The 13,652-nt window shown below is 32.1% G+C and overlaps 1 non-coding gene across 1 annotated transcript; it reads right to left on the bottom strand.

The window, feature by feature from the left end:
• Positions 1–4,035: 4,035 nt before the first annotated feature.
• trnan-guu (transfer RNA asparagine (anticodon GUU)) lies at positions 4,036–4,109 on the bottom strand. The gene has a single exon. It is a non-coding gene; the product is annotated as a tRNA-Asn (tRNA).
• Between the last annotated feature and the right edge of the window lie 9,543 nt (positions 4,110–13,652).

Genomic DNA, 13,652 nt, shown 5'->3' with positions numbered 1-13,652 from the left:
ACAAAATCTCCACTAAATTTAGTATGGGGATATAGGGTTGCAAAATTGTCATATCCCTAGTGTACACTCCTTTAACGGAGTAGTTACAGCCTGTTAACGGACTGTTATGGCTGTAAAAATCTTGTGCAGTACACTTTTTGGTCTTTGACTTTATATGGTCCAAGTGCATTAGTTTGATTGAAATCAAACTATTTTGTCCGAGAAAGAAAATTGATTTTGAATTTTTAACATTTTATGAAGAAATGCCGGCTCACATAACTATTGAAAAAAATGATTTTGACTCATTCTAAACTGGAAAAACCATCCAAATGTTTTTATATGTAGCATATTTGAGTGTTTGGAAATAAACTTTTATGTTATTGTTTTTAAAAGTTTATAAAAATCTTTCTTTTCATTAAGATTTTTACTCATTCCTAAAAAATCTAGTATAAGAATATTAATATTCAAAGATCTTAAATTTTCAAAGTAATATTTTTAAACACCTCATTTGTAAGTTCAAAGTATAAATAATTATAACAGGACAGAAATAATGCTTTTTGAATCAAGCTAAAAATGCTAAATTTGTAGTTTGCACAATGTCATAATAAGAGTGGCAATATGGCAAAATGTTTCTTTCTCTTTTTTTGGGAAAAGGCATTGACCCTTAGTTGCTTTGGCATATGAATTGTGTCAGATCAAGTTATTTCATTAAAAATGCCTAACTCAGCTAAATCCCATGATGATTGCAGAAAAACTGTTTGTTTTCTTTGTATGAGAAAGTATGAAAGAGTTTTAACCTCCTTCTTGATTGAGCGAGTCAAATAAATATTTTCTGATGAAATTGATTTTGCCGATCAAAGAGTTTTCTTGGGAGTTTGTAACCGCTGCAGAATTAACCTTCAAAAAAGGCACAATGGCGAAAAAGTGACACTTTCAAGTCTTTTTAATTTTGACCAAATTAAAACCCGTCCCTCAACAAGAGGCCAGGACTGTGATTGTCTTATTTGCAAAATTGGCCACCTCAAGCTTAATGAGAGACACCCCTTAGAAACATCAAGCATTCCATTATCATGATCATCATCTGTAATTCTTTCAAAAGATGCATCTTCCCATGGAATCATCAAAATAAGAAGATCTGAGGGTGGAAGACCATCGCATATAACGCAAGGTATTGATTTGGAAGATTTATTTTACTTTTTATGATACAGATATATTTGTAATTTCACCTATGAATTTAAACAAAAAACTAATGTTATGATTTTTTATCAACTTCCCATGGACAAGCCTTAGTTTAAAGGAATACAATAATACTTACCTTTGTACCAAGTTAATGAAAAGTAAAAGAAAATTCTACATAGAATGGACTATTACATTTTTTTCACTTCTACTATGTTTTTAGTCGAAGCATGTCAAAAGGAACTTTTCAAAAAAGAATCTGAGTTGACTGCCCAAGATTTAGTACATGTGCAATCTGACACAGGATTGTCAAATACAGGAATTAAAAAACTTGCGACAACTCTCAATCAAGTGTCAAAATCTAAAATAGTTGAGACCAACATTCGTGAGAAATTCTCTCAACTTGGTAAACAGCTTTCTTATCACTTCACCTAAACAACAATTGATGTTCATCATGATCAGAATAAAATTAGTCATCAAACACTGGTCCACTGCAAAGAACTCTTTGCATTAAGAGATGAAATTTTGAAGAGAAGTTTTTACTGATCATATAGTAAAACTTGGCATGGATGGAGGTAGCGGTTTTTCTTAAAATCACCCTTGGAATAAAGGAGGATCTATCATATCAACCACTCTGTCCGCCTAAAAGAAAGTCATTGACTTCTCAGCTTGGAAAGGACAGTAGTGTTAAACGCCAGTTTCTTGCAGCCATTGCTGAAGATGTTCCAGAAAACTATGAAAATCTATGAACAATCCTGAACCTAATTACACCAAAAAATGTGAAATACTTTGCTTCATGTGACATGAAAGTAGCTAACATCCTGTGTGGATTGCAGTCACATGCTAGTACCAATCACATGGTGTGATATAGACTCCAAGAATCTGTCCTTCAAAGGCAATCTTCACACTTTTGGAACACTACGGAAGTGTTTCAAAGCCTTTGAAAATGCTGGCAAGGATCTTAAAAAAGCAAAGCAGTTCAAAAATGTCATTCATGATCCCCTTATCTCAGTGGAAGATGGAATGCTTGTCTTAGACGTTATTCCTCCAATGGAACTTCATCTACTCCTGGGTGTTGTTAATCTCACCTCTACAAAGCACTGAAGGACCGCTGGTCAAAGGCTGATAAGTGGCCATCAGCTCTTCACATCAAATGTCAGCCTTTTCATGGAGTTAGTTTGCTGGGAATGAGTGTCACAAACTTTTGAAAAACATTGATGTATTGCAATAACTTGGTGAGAAAAATTGCGCTTTTGAAACATTTCCCATCATTGACACATTCAAGGAATTTGATTCTGTTGTGACAGCTTGCTTTGGCAATGCACTGGATGAAAGCTATATTGATAAAATCAACAGCTTTAAAAGCTTCTATCTTCAACTTACAATTGTCAGTGCCACTTCAAAGATTCATTCAGTTTTTTATCACATTCAAGGCTTTGTTGCTCAGAGAAGAGAGTCTTTGGGGCGTTACAGCGAACAAGCAACTGAGTCTACTCATCGCAGCTTCAGTGTTCATTGGACTAGATTTAATAGGCCCTCTCATCACCCAAAATACGGAATGAATTCGGAAACATCAATGGGCGAATTTAACAGCAAACATTTGTAGAATGTAAAAAGAAATAATCAATGTGATTTTTATTTGTTTGGAAGAATAAATGTGGATTAAAATTGTTTAGTGTTTATCATTTTAACTTAATTGTGATAAAAAAGACTCAATATTATGAATATTTATGCTATTTTTATATTCAAACAAAATTCCTACAACTACTACTTAGTATACTAATGTTTTTTTTAAACTTTTTTGCTAAACCCATACACATAATAACGGAATTTGCTAAACCCGTACACATAATAACGGAATTTGCTAAACCCGTACACATAATAACGGAATTTGCTAAACCCGTACACAAAATAACGGAATTTGCTAAACCCGTACACATAATAACGGAATTTGCTAAACCCATACACATAATAACGGAATTTGCTAAACCCATACACATAATAACGGAATTTGCTAAACCCATACACATAATAACGGAATGTTTCAGCACACAAATATGCTACATATAGAACATTTGGATGGTATTTCCAGTTTAGAATGAGTCAAAATCATTTTTTTCAATAAATATGTCAACCGGCATTTCTTCATAAAATGTTAAAAATTCAAAATCAATTTTCTTTCTCGGACGAAATAGTTTGATTCCAATTTTTGCATTTTTCGAAATGGAAGCATGTGTACTTCAATCCCCCCAAACGGTTTCTTCGGAAACTCAAGTTCAAGTTTTGAGCCATTTTGGACTAGTGTGACGTTGTTATGTGTTAAAATGTATTATATATTATTTTGCCGGCGCCCATATATATATATATATATATATATATATATATATATATATATATATATATATATATATATATATATATATATATATATATATATATATATATATATATATATATATATATATATATATATATATATATATATATATATTTCGGCGGGAGGGGGTATATATTTATAATAATTTTTCAAATAAATAATTTTTACATTATTATACATATATACATCTATATATATATATGTACAAATTTTCTTTAAATCGTATGATTTAAAGAAAAACAATTATTATTATATCGAACAATTTTGTTATACGATGTCCTTACGCAAAACCAGACTATCCCCGGTAAAATTATAATTTTACCAGAATAGTCCGGAAATGCGCAAGGGCATCGATATAATAAAATGCCGTTTTACTTAGTAAATTTAAGTTTTATCTTAATAAAAATAATTTTGAATTAAAATATTGACTAGAAAAAAGATTAATTGCTTGGTATATAATGTCCAGTCTATATAATTTCTCTTTTTAACATAATGAAATCTAACGCTCCCGGGTGGGCTTGAACCACCAACCTTTCGGTTAACAGCCGAACGCGCTAACCAATTGCGCCACGGAAGCCTCTCGCAACTGAAACAATAGTATATATGATCATTTACTTATCTTCCGTCGGGGTTTTACATCGTTTATTTATGCCTTTCAATGAGGGAAAGTTAATTTTTTCGGACATCTCAGAGGCGGATCCAGCATTTTTTAATCTAACTCCAGCATTTTTTAATCTATTTTTGGAGCTAACTCCAAACATTTATATGTTTATACATATATCAAATAATGAGGGTTTGCAAAAAGTTGCGATGATTAGAGGCTGGGAACAAAAAAGCCCCAAAATTTTTGCAATACCTGCCCCAAACGTGAGAGCAACAAGTTGATGAAATATTTTTTGTACTATTCTTAACTAGAATTATGTTCATCGATAACTTTTAAATTTCATAGTATTATCTCTCAGGGTTCAAAAATTATGACTATATAAAAATTACAACCCCCTCAAATTGAGGGGGTTAACATATAAATGTTTAGTTAACATATAAATGTTTGGAGTTGGCTCCATGTCTGGAAGTTAGCTATCTCAAAGATCAAAAAATGCTGGATCCACCACTGCATCCATACCTAAAAATACCATTATTTAAAAAACATTTTGTTTATTTTTAGTGAAATGTTGAGAGGCGTGTTTTGATGGGATGTATTGAAGTAAAAGTCAAATGGCTAGTTGATTGAATACGAGGTTCCACCATGTTAATTTAAACAAGTCCTTAATGTATGAAATTTTCATTGGTTAAGTTGAAATCTTTATAACAACTCAATCAGTGCAAATCCCTTAAATGTTTTCTTCAAATATTCTTAAAAAAAATTTACTCTTTTTAAAGGAAAACTTACTTTAACAAATTTAAAATTTATCTGTAAATGTTCCGGTAAGTTCTGAAGTAAATTTATCGAAAAATTTACATTATTTTATAAGAACTAACCTCTTTAATAACTTGTCACATTAAATTTTAATATGACAAATTTTTAAAGGCTCTGTTCTTATAAAATGAAATTTTTTTTTTTTTTTTGGTATTCTAAATTTATAATTATAAAAAAAATAACAAAAAAATAAAAAATAAACTGTATTTTATCTAATATTTATCTATTAATAATTTCTTCAGTATTATGTAAGTTTACAATAAAAAGGTAAACTTAACTTAAAAACTGAAAGGGGATAATACCTGAAAGGTGTCTTCCTTATTCCCTAGTTTTCCCAGCCAATATGTCTTGAAAAAAAATGAAATAAAACTGACATTTTGACATTTTAAAGCCATATTAAGAGCACAAGAGTATTTGTTTGTTTCTTTTTTCTTGCGCTTAAAAGCAAATCCGTATCTTTTAATCGATTAGCTTCAATTACTATTTTGTTAGTTGCTTGATTGCTAACATGCAACTCTTAAAGTTAGAAAGAGCTATTCTTCCGATTTCATTATTTAAATGCACTTATTTGAATGACGAGTAACACCAAAATAAATTTTAGTAAATGGTACAAGAGACGCTAGGTCTTTAGAGCAGCGCCCCTTGTACCATTTATAGCATTTATAGAAGAGAAAATGTGAAGCAACATCACGAGTATGTGACAATGGTTGAAGGTTTGCTACAAGAGCAGGTTCAACTATGTACAATGCATTTTTGCACCTTGACTGAAAGAGAAAGGATATGTTACTATGAATATAAATAAACAAAAAATAAGCCATGCTATACATACAGTTTGTTTAATTGACAATAGGCTACTTGCTAACTGTTTTATAAAACGAATAATTCTACTCCACTTCAGATACTCCTGGTAACATTACATTCATATGACATATTCACAGTTAATCTTTTAACTTATACAAAATACAAAATTCCATATAATCTTAGATTATTAGTTGTAAAATATATATACAAGTTATTGTTACTATATTGGTGTAATTCTATTTAAATTTGGAAAATTAAATAGAATTATACCAATATTATCTAGTTGCAATAGTTTGTTATTTTTAAAATACATGCTATTGGACTTCTAGTATTCACGTCTAGCTTACGTTACACCAGTTTTAATGACTTTCAACCAATTTTGTACTAACAACTCATACTGTCAAGATATGCTACTAAAGTAGACACACACACTTACACTGCATTGACTGTCTACATTACATACACATCTATAAGACTCAAAACAGTTCACAACTCTCACTGACCTTCGTTATACTGCAACAAATCACTGCACTTATCGACACTCTTGTCAAAAAAGTGACTTACAATTGTATGCAAGTTGTACTGAGCCCCACTAAGTGTCCTTTGGTCCCAGTGTCAATTCAGAAGTCTATGGCAATCTTCCTGAAAGGATACTATGAGAATAATCCTTTTGTGATAACAAAATGGGATACCTTAACAAGATACCTGGTGCAGACCCAGAGTGGAACTTCTTTTGGGATACCAGTCTTGGACGAAAGTTGGAGGTCTTCTTGTGTTTATACTGTACCATAAGGTGCGAATCCATACTGCACTCGAGACGTTTATGATACACTTGTATCGATAATGTATGTGTATCACTCTTATAATACAGACCACATAATAACTACTTATAAAACGATTAATTCTGCTCTATCACTGATACTGTCTACACATCACACTTACGCTTGACACTAACGACAATTTAGTAGAACAACAGTAAATGACTCTTACTTATCTCGACTATTATTTATTATTATTGTTTATTTTACAACATTTTACTTAACAGTTTTCAACTATTAATTACTAATAGACTACTACAACTAAATACATTCAACTATTGTCACACCCTCGTAATGTGATTCAAAACGAGATTCAAAATGAGAGATTAAGTAACTGTTAATTAAAGACTCAAAAACCTTATGATAAGAAGAAGGCTAATGGGACAATAGTTAAAAGAACTCAAAATTTCTCAGATTGCTCAAAATTTCGAAAATAAGGATAACAGCTTGTTAAATAGTTTTGAAAGTATAGACGATAGCTCCGGAGAACACGTCTGCAAGACTACAACAGGTATGTTATCCGGACCTCAAGCTGCAGAAGAGTCTAAATAGGAAATCACTATAGATACAGAAGCTGGAGTGATACAAATATCAAGCAATGGATCAACTTGTTTTTCAATTAGATCAGGTAGGATGATATCAGATTTGCCCTTATTATAGATACTGTTAAAGTCTTTCAAAAAAATTCTCCAAAAGTCTTTGGAGCCTAATTTTTAAAATGAAATACAAGGTTTTGTGACCTGAGAATAGCGGACTTTGACATTATACAAAACTTTTTTACAATGTTTTCTACCAATAGTAAATGGACGTTTGTTTTCTGTAGAATTGTTTTGACAATAGATATGTAAGTAATGGTTAGGACTGGAAATTACAGTAGCACAAAAACAAAGATTGTCTAAGCAGCCGTCGCGCAGTGGTTTGAGTTCTGGCTCAGAATAACGTCTGCTTTAGCCCAATTAGTGACATTAGTATAGAAGGAGGCGTGAACTTCCTAGTTAAATGCTTTTCCGCGGTGCTTTGTGATAAGACCGTAAGGACATTAGGGAGCAACTTAATACCCCCACATAAAATGTTTGTATATATGTTTTTATATGTTTTTCAATTATTAATATATGTTTTTATATTTATGACAATTTAAAGCGGTTCTTGATGATGATACCATTTGGTTTTCTGGACGTTTACCGCGTTTTTTTTAGAGTTTTGAAGTAAAGTAAAATTAAAACAAAATAAAAAATGAAATAAAATAACCGTGGTGCAGCGATTACAACACTTGCTTCACAACGAAAAAAAAACGTGATTCAATGTCAACTTATAACAATATTTGCGACCTCGGTAAGGAATGAGGCATGAACAAACATTTATCGAAGGAGGGATAAACGCTCTGACAAGACAAGGCCACTAATTAGTGCTCCAAAATAACCAGATTAAAAAAAAAGATTTTGACAACAAAATGCGTCCTTGTTACAAAAAAGGCATAGCCTCCCAAGGTCAATTTTGCCATCGTGTAGAAAGATTTGTTTTATATTTTTGCCAGTAACTGTTACGTACTGAGAAATTAAGTAATGAACTAATGGCACTTTAAACACGTGACACTAGTTAAAATTGTCTAGTGCAGCTATTAATTCTCTTTTTGAGCTGAAATTAAAGTTGCAGACAGAGGGGGCAAACATAGTTCTATGCAGTTAATAAAATTATTTTATATTGTAATTTTAAACATAATTTTATATCTAAGTAAGGAACTGCAATCACGCTTAACAACTTTCAGCTATTTGATCAAGTCACAAAAATAAAGTAGATTGCAAATAAATTACGCTTGCAGCATTTTTAAAATGCTGTACTTGTGGTGATTTATTTAATAAAGCATGAAGATTAAACTGAATCTGTGGTGATTTGAAGCACGAAGGTGAAAGGTGCACTTGTGATGATTTATTTGAAACTGTGGTCATTTGAAGCATGAAGGTGAAAGATGCACTTGTGGTGATTTATTTGAAGCTGTGGTGATTTGAAGCATGAAGGTCTAGGATGCACTTGTGGTGATTCATTTGAAACAGTTTTTGTTCTAAAATTTAAAAGAGGAAATTTGAAAGAGTTTTTTTTGACATGTATTATCAATTTATTCACTCACACTCTTCAGCAACAAAAGTTTAGGCTCCTGCACAAAATCTAATTACTTAAGAATATTGAGACAACAGTGAGCAAGGCAAATGAAAGTGCTACTGTCCCACCTAATTTATTCATATATAGTTATAGATAGTGAAATTCAGGCAATTATAATATGAATTAGCAAGGTAGTTATGACTGGATGTAGGGTGGAACTTTTATCAAGATATTTAAAAAAAAAAGATGAGAAAAAACCTTTTTTGCAAATATTTCCCTAGTGCTGATAATAAAATTAATTACTGAAATTTATCCAAATTCATCACAATCAAAATTTTAAAAATCAAACTTGAGCAGGCTTGTTACTTAAGCAGGCTTTTTACCTGAGCAGGTTTGTTACTTTGTGACTTGATGATAAGACTAAATTTGTCATCTTCTAGCAACAGTCATGTAAATATTTGCTTTTATATAGTACAACTACAATTACTTTTATGTACTTTAATACTATTTTTAAATATATCAGTACTATATTACAAACACTGGTTTATATTACGTTAGTTAAAAAGGTTATTTATTGTTATTTTTTTAAATGATATTATTGTTTGGAGCAAATCAGTATATAATTTCCGAGCCTAAGGGGGCATTCTACTTCAAGAAAACTTCCTGATAACAGACATTCTACAAGGTCGTAGACAACTTTTTTTAGATGCTTGAGCTAAGCAACTTTGAAACATGAAGAAAACTTCATTTTTGAGTACGTTCATATATATGAGGAAAGAGGATGCAATGTAAAAAATTGCGGTGATTGGTGACTTGAAACAACAAATACCCTAAAAAGTTAGCCCCCCCCCCCAACCCTAAATATGAGGGCAATGAGTAAAGTTTTTATTTTATTTCATTATTAAAATTTATTTATATTCATCGATGAATTTAAAATTCGATTCAATAATCTCTTGTTGTTCCGCTTTTATGACCTTATAAAGTATAAAACCCCCTCAAATTGAGGGCGTGTAAATTTTGCATGGTCATAATTTCAGAACACTAAGAGAATAATACGAATTTGGTTTATGATTGCAAAAAAAAAAAAAAACAATTTTAACTTATTGCTCTTATATTTGGGGCTAGGGAGTGCTAACGTTTTAGTGTTTTTGTTATTTCGAGTCTCTAATCACCGCAATTTTTCACACAAATTCCTCATTTCTCATATATATGAAGATACCTAAATATGGAGTTTTTTTAAAGTTTCAAAGTTGCTTAGCTCAAAAATCTAAAAAAGCTGTCTACGGCTTCGTTCTATTGCAGCATTATAATCTGTTCTCTTATTGTCAGGTCAGGTGTATGGTCTTCATGATCATCCATTTACTGTTAACATGTAACCAAGTGCACCCTGTTCCATTTACTGCTGCATTGTGGAATTCGCGTTAAAAGAAAAAGGCTGGAAAGATTGCGTTTCCTGTCATCAGTATTATTTAGTAGTGGTCATGCCTATAGTAATATATATACATTTTTAAAATTATTTGTTTATTTATTTATTTTTTGTGCGTAGCATTTATATAGTTGAAGGTGCCTAAGATACTGTGTTAGCTCAACTGTAATTTACATTATATTTATGTTTGTTTTCTGTCAAAACTTCTGGCCCGGTGTTGACTCACCCGTTAGTTAATGATTGTATGTTTGTGTTCTGTCTGAACCTCTGGCGCGGTGTTTACTCACCCGTAAGTTATCTTATGTACGTTTGTGTTCTGTTTAAATCTTTGATGCAATGTGAGCTTAGCAACTAACTAGTTACTTTAACTATAAAATATACGCTCACCTGAATCTCTAGTACTTTGGTAATATTTTTGTAATGTTTTTCCTAATGCATTTCCAGGATATCAAGTCTAATCTTTTAAAGTACTGTTTGCTGGAAGTAACTCCATTTAATTACTCTAGGTCAGTTTCACAATCATCACAATCACCCTGCTACTGGTATCATATAACCTAGTATTACCTGCCTCATGCCCTGCTGCCTTGTAGGGTGTGCTTTTTTATGCAATGGCTGAAAGAAACAAACTCCAACTTAAAAATCCCTTGAGTAACGGCTAGAGATGGTGTCTTGATAAAAGTGCTCATCTTGGGCAGATGTTAATTGCATCCAGCTACTATCTTGCAAAAGGCCTATTAGGCAAAGACTTTAGGAGTAAGCAAAATAGTTATGCTAACCAGCCTCGATCCCCTTCTCATCTATGTTATCTCCTAATGAGGGTACAGCTCTAAACTCAGTTTAATGGTTCTAAGACCGGCTGGCAGTAAAGTTTCTAGAACACTGTAATAGCTCTTAGAGAGGCTGATTCCATCAACAGCTGCAAAATATTAGAGTATTATAAGTGCCATGTTGCTCATAGATGGGGTCCTTATTAATCTTTTTGCATTGCCGAGGTCACATAAGGAGCCCTATTTTACAACTTAGGGTTAGTTAACAGAACTAAGGCAACAAATAGCTCGTTGCTTAGGTGGATGTGCTTTGTTTATGAATGAGTCAAGTTCTCTTTAAATTTAAATCATGCCAAAATTAACCCAAAATATTACAATAAAGAACCATCCCCGCCACATAAATATTTTATTATATCTTTTACAAATATTCGTGTAAATCTTTACTCCTTGATTTATGTCTTAATCCTAGCTTGTGTTTAGTTTCTCCTTTTTCTCCTTTAGGTGGTTCTGACCATGCTATAATCTGTATAAATCTTTCAACTTGCAGTTCTTTCTCGGACTCACTTTATCATTGTACTACTTACTACTACCCTAAAGCTGACTGGGGTTCTTTTCGTGATTTTCTTAGTGACGAGCCTTTTGCTGATGTCTTTTCTCACTCTGCTGATATATAAGCCTCTACAGCTGACTTGGCAACTGTTGTGACTGAAAGATTTTATTGCACATTAGATGGAGGCAACGAGACTAGGGCTATTGCTCTTGACATATCTAAAACTTATGACAAAGTTTGGCATGCTAGTCATATCAAATTATTTCTTTCTTTACTAAAGGTATTCTCAAAGGCCAAGTTTTCTTTATTTCTAGTAACCTCTGAAATACTTCAAGGTTCTCCCCTTGATCATGTTTCGTTTCTTATCTACATTAATGATCTTTCGGATAACCTTACATCTTAAGTGTCTCTATTTGCTGGTTAATTGGATTTATGCTCCTGTCTCGAAAGAAAGTCTTCTCTTTTTGATCAACTAGAACAGGAAGTTGATCTTGAATCCGATCTCACTTCTTTAACAGATTTGGGCTGACATTAACTTTTAAATTTTAACTCAAACAAAACTCAGTTATTAACTGCATACAACTATTGCAATACTGTCGACATTCCTTTATCCTCTTCTTTACGTCATCTTGGATTACCATTAACTGCTAACCTTTCATGCAAACTATATATACAATTGATTGCTAAATTAGCATCCGCTAAAGTTGCTTCTCTTTATCGTGCTCGCCATTTTCTCTCTCATGATTCCATTATCTAATCTCTTATTCGCCCTTGTATGGAATACTGTTGTCATATTTATGACAATAAATATGACAACAGTATTCTATACAGTCTCTTCTTGAAATGGTCCAAAATCGTATTGTAAATGTAGTTGGACCGCACTATAGGCTAAGCTTGAGCCTCTTTCTCATTTTCGTAAAGTTGCATTTCTTTCTCTTTTCTACAAATACTATCATGGTCTCTGTTTAAAGGAGCTATCATCTCTAGTTCCATCTGCTAAAACTCATTCTTGCTTGACTCGTCATTCAGCAATGTCTCATTTGTTTACTTTATTTTTCCCTGCATGCTCTAAAAACTTTTATTCGTCTAGTTTTCTCTCCCGTATTTCAATCTTTTGGAACTCTTTCTCATCTTTTTGTTTACCTGACGCAACTTTTCAAGTCTTCTGTCAACCGTTTCCTTGCTCTTTAACTCTATTCTTCTGGTAACTCCTAATTTAATAGTGGTTGTGATTTATTTTCCACGGTGGAGAAAAGACACGTTTTCTACACCTAGATAGTATCACTTGTAAACAAGGTGAGGCTAGTAGTAAAGCTTGCAAACAATATGAGGCTGATAGTTTACCTGGTGAACATGAATAAGTTCCTAATCTCTTGTTCTATTTTATTCATTTGTGACAGTAAAATAATTTTCTTTTTTAAAAACGGAGTCTATAACATGCCAGTCTGTGGGGATTTGCGCACCAATTTCAAATACTAATTAAATAATAATAGAGGAGAATCCAGAGAATCACAGCTGGACAGGAAAAAAAAAAACTGGTCCCTGTTTGGAAAACTCTGCTTTTGGCTAGGATATCTTCATTTAGTTTTGTTCAGGTTTTTGCTTGTCATAAAAATGAATTTGACTACTGCTTGATAATAATTTCTCTAGTAAAAATGATAATAATAGTAATAATAATAATAACTATAAAAACAATAATAGTAATAACAATAATAGCAATAATAATATTAACAATAATAGCTATTATAATGGAATCTAATTGATTCCAGTTGTTATCTTTACGGTTTGTTAAAAAATGATAAAAAAGAGTAAAAAGTTTTATACTAACTTTCCTCCGTTATGTGAGGTTATGTGAGGTTATGTGAGGTTATGTGAGGTTATGTGAGGTTATGTGAGGTTATGTGAGGTTATGTGAGGTTATGTGAGGTTATGTGAGGTTATGTGAGGTTATGTGAGGTTATGTGAGGTTATGTGAGGTTATTTGAGGTTAAAAGAGATTTTATGGGTGGTTGACTCGCCAATAAACGCGCATATAAGAATTAATAAACACGCATATAAAAATGAACAAATGCGCATATGAGAATGAATAAATACGCATATAAAAATGAATTACCCTTTAATATTAATATACAATAATTTGTCGTTTGGTTTTTCGAAAGGCTTATATGAATTTTTGGAGAGGTTAAATGTGACGTCAAGAAAGTTCAAATTTTTTAAAACTATGTTCATTTCGATTATGTTGAT

The sequence above is a fragment of the Hydra vulgaris genome, chromosome 02 (assembly GCF_038396675.1).
Source record: "Hydra vulgaris chromosome 02, alternate assembly HydraT2T_AEP".
NCBI lineage: Eukaryota > Metazoa > Cnidaria > Hydrozoa > Anthoathecata > Hydridae > Hydra > Hydra vulgaris.
The sequence above is the reverse complement of the archived record's forward strand: the minus strand, read 5'-3'. Positions and strand labels throughout refer to the sequence as shown.